The sequence below is a fragment of the Etheostoma spectabile genome, chromosome 3 (genome assembly GCF_008692095.1).
Source record: "Etheostoma spectabile isolate EspeVRDwgs_2016 chromosome 3, UIUC_Espe_1.0, whole genome shotgun sequence".
Taxonomy (NCBI): domain Eukaryota; kingdom Metazoa; phylum Chordata; class Actinopteri; order Perciformes; family Percidae; genus Etheostoma; species Etheostoma spectabile.
The window spans coordinates 22,998,752-23,005,469 of NC_045735.1; positions in this window are offsets into that span (position 1 = coordinate 22,998,752).

Genomic DNA, 6,718 nt, shown 5'->3' on the forward strand with positions numbered 1-6,718 from the left:
TGTTTTATCGTTGTGAACTGAGCTATATAAAAAAACATTTGCACAATGCAAGCCGATCCATTTTTCCTTGTTGTTAAGAGCATTACAATTAGAAAAAATAATGGGACCAAATTAAATCAAGGGATATTTAGAATAGATAAAAATGTGATTAATTGCGACTTTACTATGACATTAATGGGATTAATTGTGATTAAATATTTTTTATTGTTTGACAGCACTAGTGTAAATTACATTACAAGCATTTATAAATATTGAAGTCACAGTTATAGATAGTTTGACATTACTTACTTACATAACATCACTTACATTACTACAGAGTTCCTTCTTTTTTTGTCTCATCTTTTGGAAAAAATGTTGCTTTTTTATATGGTTTAAAGATTTAATATGGTAACTCTTGAATAATGGCACCTATTTGCACATTTCATATTCACCTAGTATGCCATTTATTTTGCTCTGGCATACGTTATTTTGACACCTTTGTAGCAGTCTGTATACCGGCCTCCAGAACTATTTCAGTAGCTAGTTTGGGTGTACTGTTCAGGGGATTTAATGGCTTTATTTGATTTAAATACTGAAATAACAGTTTCAATGCAAAATAAGAATTAAAAACATCATTGTTCAGTCATGTGCAACCCACTGACTGAAAGTCATAAATCTGTAATAAATATTGTGTTTTGGTTAGGCGTGCCTTCAATTTTTTTAAAGTTTAGATTGAATAAGGGCTAAAAATATTATGATGGAAGTATATGATGGTCATTCTCATACTTCTTATTTCTTATAAGTTGTTGCAGCAATTTCTGGGTAAATACCATTTGTTGCAGAGATTTGGTGCAGAATGTGAGCATTTCTGAGCACTCTAAAATTGATAGAAATGGTTCAAAATACGACATTAACACACCAAGACTTTGAGGAACACCATAAAAACATCCATGTCATGATTTGGTGTAACAAAAACTTTTGACATTTTGAGATTTCTTCAAGTATTGCATTTTTCGGTGACTGATTGCAAGCTTTTACCTTTATTGTCAATACAGCTAGAAAGGCCATACATCCTTTGAATGCCCTAGGTCTCTAGTGTGTGGGTGAAAAGTTTCATAAGGGTCTGATTATCCTACAGGACACAACCGGTCATTTTATACAGTAAGGTAAAATTGTCTCACTACAGTGGAATAGCTACTTGGGGATTAACTATCACAAATAAATACAATTGGGCTCATTATATCCACAAGAGTCTCAGCTTTCAGATCATATCAAACTTATTTAATTCCAAGCGTTGCTTACCCACAAAACGGGGCTGAAAATATGCGTACACCACTTCCCACCAAAGGTTGTTATTTATAAAAAAACAAACTTGACGGTATAATTTGCGGCCCGCTACTCAAAGTCTTAACAAACTGAGCCAACCCAGCACAAAACATTTCATAATTTGAATTTCCCTTAAAATAATACTGGAACATATTAAATTGAGAAGTTGGTAATGTTTATTTATATTTATAAAAAACTAGCTTGTACCGGTAATGGTATGATAGATACAGTCGTGTGATGCAGAGAAGACGTACTGCTGGTAATGGCGTACTTAATTGTTAATTTAGTAAGCTGTATGCAGTACATACTGATTAAGTATGAAGTATGCAGTAGGTTAGTATGCAATTGCAGACACAACCTCATTGATCTGTACTCAAAGGAAGTAGACACAAAGCAGGGTGCACACATATGGATTATATTTGACCGTTTAAGAAAGGGTAGGCTTGTATTCAAATTCAATTGTCTATAGCGTTGTCTGTCAGCAGGAAAAAGCTGTGTGAAGAACAGGAACAATTAAACTATTAGATCAGATACATTAACCACATTGTAATTCCACTGTGTTAAGCTAAAAAGGTCAACACAGAAAGTAAAGGGTATAAAAGAGGGTAGAAGAGTATGGAAAGCTGGTGAAAGTGATGACATGCAGAAGAGGAGATGGAAGGGATGAGGGAACAAGATGATAAAGTGATGAAACAAGGAAATAAGAGGTATTGGATGAGAAGAGAAGGGAGAGTAATGGCAGAAAGGAAGAAGGGCAGGACACAGACGACAGAGGGGTGCAGGGCAGATACGCAGGGATGAGAGCTCTTGGGAAGATATTTGAGAGATAAATGAATTGAAGGAAGAGAAGCAGTTAAAGTGTCGCTTATGAAATGTAAGGATGGTCCACAAAAGAGTGACAGGAAATTTTACAAGGAGGATTCCTTGGAGGCAGAGACAAAAGAAAAAGGATATGAGAGGATGTGCGGCATGTGATTGAGGGAGGAGACAAGATTTAATGTTCAAACTGGGAAGAAGCAAATGAAAATGAGCAGAACAAGAGCTATTAAGTAATGGACAGATAGTGAGCGAGGGTTAGTTCATTTAGCAAGAGAAATTGGGGTGGGAGACAGTAGGATGGGCAAATCGGAGGAAAAAAAAAATGAAAAGTGTTCTCCAGAAAGGGATGGGGAAGGGGGTGGGGGTGCAGTGACAAGCTCAGAAAAGGGGGCTCTTCTTCCGCTCAGCTGTGTGTCTTGGCCGGCTGTGAAAAGCCGCTCTCTTCCTGTCAGCACAGGAAGCCCACAGGGCGCCATTGTACAAGACTCAGAGGGAAAGACAGGGACAGAGGTTTGAATAATTTAGTGGAATTATTGATGAATTTAAATTTCTGAAGGTTAAGTGTTAGTTGACATTTAAGTCACAGTGGTTTGCCTTATTCTACCTTACTCTTGATTTGGCTGTTGCATGTCTGCATGGCCTATACCAGGCAAGTCTTATCACTAATTAGTGACTGATTGTTGGATTGATCCACAGTTCAAATCACCACATAGACAGAATGAGGCTGCCTTTAAGCATGACAGTTACTCACTGTCGAGCTAAGGCCTAAAACATGCAGGCCCCCTCACTCCCTCTGTGTCTATGTTTCCTAGGGTTGGGTACCCAAACCCGGTGCTATAACGACTCCGGTGCCTAAACGACGGTATCTACTGGACCAAATAGCAATGCAGATTTCGGCGCCAATTAAATGCCTTTTGCGCTGCTCTCTGATGCTTTGAAACAGACGTTTGAGGCTACAGAAGCATTGCTGCACGTGACGCTAGTTAACAATTCATCTGGCAGCAGCTAACGTTAGCCTAGCATTATCTAACAGCTGGATTAAACACGGTTAAAATTCGGACAACTAAACAGTGTAAAGTGTGTCTGTAGTTCACTGTAGAGGATTCCAACAGCGGGACGTTAAGCAGTGTGCAGCTGCTGTTGTTGACAAAAAACAACACAGATGGTTCGTTCACTTGAAACTGGTAGCCTCGTGGTACATTCAAAGTTATTGTGAAATACCCTATTACCCTCTTTTTTTAATGTATTGGTTCGGGCACCGTTTTAAAAGTATTGTTTTAGTACTGGCATTGGGAAAAAAACGAAACGATACCCAACCCTAGTGTTTACCAATATAATGAATTACAATGAAATTTCACTCCAGGTCTCTGTTTCACAGTCTATTATCTTCTTTTAGGTCACAATTGGCCCTAATGCCAGTCACAAATTAGTTGCCAAGAGTCTGCAGCAGTGATTGGTTCTCCTTCAGGGAGATGACTCTTTCAAGCTCTTTAAGTGAAATGAGAAAATCTTTCATTTGACTTGGTTTTGTAAGTACTTGATCAAGACACATACTCAAAAGAACTGGCTCAAACAGCAGCACACAGCTGTGCATGCACTGGTACAAAAATGTAAATCAGTTCTCCTGACTCATTCAAACACTTAGCCCAAATTGCACATCACCGGATTACAGTAGATGACAGACCATCTTCTGCCTTTTTATTGTTTTCTTTCATCATACCATTTAGTTTCTCACCATTGTCAGAAATCACTGTGGCTCTTATTGTGACCGCTTTTCTTTGTAGTATTTTTGCATCTTTTCCTCTTCCTATTTTTTAGGATGATACATTTTCTTCTTTTGTTATTCTATCTCCAGAGCGCTCCATAGGGTTAATGTAATAGGTTTGGTTTATCAACCACTGAAAACAACAACCCTATTATCCCAGCTATTTCAGAGTAGCTGCTACGTAATGCTTTTGAGATCAGTTTCACGCTGTCTAAAATCTCCTGTAGAGAATTTTCTCTATAAAGTGTGACCCCATTCAACCAACTGTCACTGCACTCTTTCTACCATAGCCAATTGTTATCACACATACACTTGTTTTGCTTGTGTGAGAGGGAAAAGAGACACAGAGAGATATAGACATAGATGAAGACTGTTGACCCGATAGCAACAGAAAAACGTATTTGTTGATGTGTTAATGCACGTTTGTGGCAGCCTGTTAACACGACTGTACTCAATACCCTATTCTGAAGTGCAATAGCACATCTATCCTGCTCTGTTTACTGTGTATGTATGTCTTGTCTTCCATATGCAGGGTAGTTTGATGTACAGTATGTCATAGCAGTGACATGACTCCAGAAATTATAATAATTGGTAGCAATGTGTGTGAGGGTGAAGGGGCCGAAAATAACTAAGCAGCGAGGAGAATAGAAAGGGCAAAAAGAGGAAGGGATGCAGAGATAAGAGACAAATGCTACAATAAATATGTGCAAAAGAACCTGAAACCTGAAAAGAGAAGGTGGCACAAACATTCAGGGATATCCCTTTTATACTGTTTGGCCTCTCTTGCTCCTTTGCTTTGTTGCACTATAATTTATTTTTTTCAATGCCACTTTGTCCGTTTCTTTGTATGTCTTTGCACTTTGTGAGCGTTGTTGTGTAGCGATTGGGGTGCTTTCGTTCATATTTTCTTCTTCTACTGCTTGACTCCATTTCTTTTTTGTTTTCGTCCTGCCCTTCTTTCATCTTCTTCTTTCCAATTCCTCTCCTCATTCTTTTCAACTACCGGTTACTACTTTCCAATTCCCCGGTCTACTTTTCTCTCTGTTACCCTTGCTCCCTCTTTTACCCTGTTTTGTTCTCCTTATCCTGTCCCGTTCTCTCCTTTTGACTTCAACTTTCTCGCTCCCCCTTTTTAAGCCTTCCTTTCCTTTCATCTTATCTTCCCTTATTCCCATTCTCCCATCTCATATTGTCTTCCCGGTCCTATTCCAGTTCTCCTACTTTCTCCTCTCCTTCTGCTTTTTCCTTTCCCATTTACTCCACTCATTTACCTCCCCATTTATGATTTCTTCTGTCATCTTCTCTCCCCTCCTCCCCTGTCATGAACAATTGCTGTGTCTACTCCACCCCTGTCAGCATTGATCAGTTGCAGGCAAGTCATAATCTGCCTATTCACCCCTATGCTTTTATACTACAGTAATGCTAAGCCATACTAACCACAATTTGTCCATTTTACACACGGATGTGAATGTGAACAAATCACCTCGAGCACACTTCTGAACATTCTTAAACACTAATTCTAACCAGCTACTCACTACTTAAGGCAGAAGGCCCACTGAGTATTAATATGTTGCACTATAAGAGTGTCAGTGCATGGTGTCCTTTGCTCATGTTGTTCTTTCTCCTAATGTAATAGCTTCCATCTGCAACCATTTTCTGGTGTTCAGATGTATTCACAGCAGGGGATTATTGAACTGACCTACACAAAGCGTGTTTACATCACAGTGTTGGGCTCAACATGTAATGCAAATGTGGTAGACACTTCAACTCTCTGTAGTTTTATAGGCTCTTAATTTGAGGTTTTGTTTCTATTTTGCAAACAATTCGCGACATCGGTCATACAATACATTAGACCATTACCTGTTATTTAGGCCTACAAAAGATTGTACAAATTGGTCCAAAAGCAATGCCTCCGTAGTAAATTAAATAACATGCTATTCTTGGATGTTATTGTGAGCTTTATGCTGTGAACTACCATATACCATAGTAGTGACAAATTCAGACACAAGATGTTTCTGACACTAACCCCATCCCCTCACGAAGAACAACTCAGTTGTTTGCTACATAAGAGCCACAAAACAACATATTCTTATAGTCAAATAAGTCAGGTGAGCATAGTAGGAGGTCGGGGTGGAAGGATGGGTCACCAAAAGGTCAGACTTTAACACAAGAGACCACTGTTTGCCATTTCAACTTTGGTTTATTTTAAAGCACGGTGTTATAGAAGCCATTAACAAATGAAGCATTTTGTTGTTTAACTTGTTTAGTACGGCAGTGATGTAAACCAAGACATTCTTCTGTGCGGAAATACTTTTAAACATTAGATATTCCGGTTGTCCAGCTGTAATTAGATGTTTAATGGTATGAACACAGCCTGTGGTGTTTTACAATGGAAAAGATTCCTTTGATGAAATAGCACAAATATTCAAATTACTTTTCAGTTAAGTTAATTCAGGTGTAAACCACAGCTTTCAATACAGAAACATCCCACACGCTCAATATGCTTTATTTTTCACCCGCGGAATAACAAAATAATGCTTTGTTAGTATTTGCAGGTTGGCACCAAGCAGTGCCAGGAAAAAAATAAAACAAATAAATGTTGATCTCATACAGATGATTAGCAGTAGCTTTGCTTATTATTCTAAAGTTCATCTTCTGTTCCTCTTTGTTAGCACAGTCAAGTCAATATGTCACATGTCAAAGCTTAATTCTGGGCTACTGCAGCAAGGCTGCCATACATAATGTGTTAAAGTGGTGTTGACTGCCACACATGCATGTACATGCATGTACACACACATAAAATGCTGACGCACACACTCACACTCACAC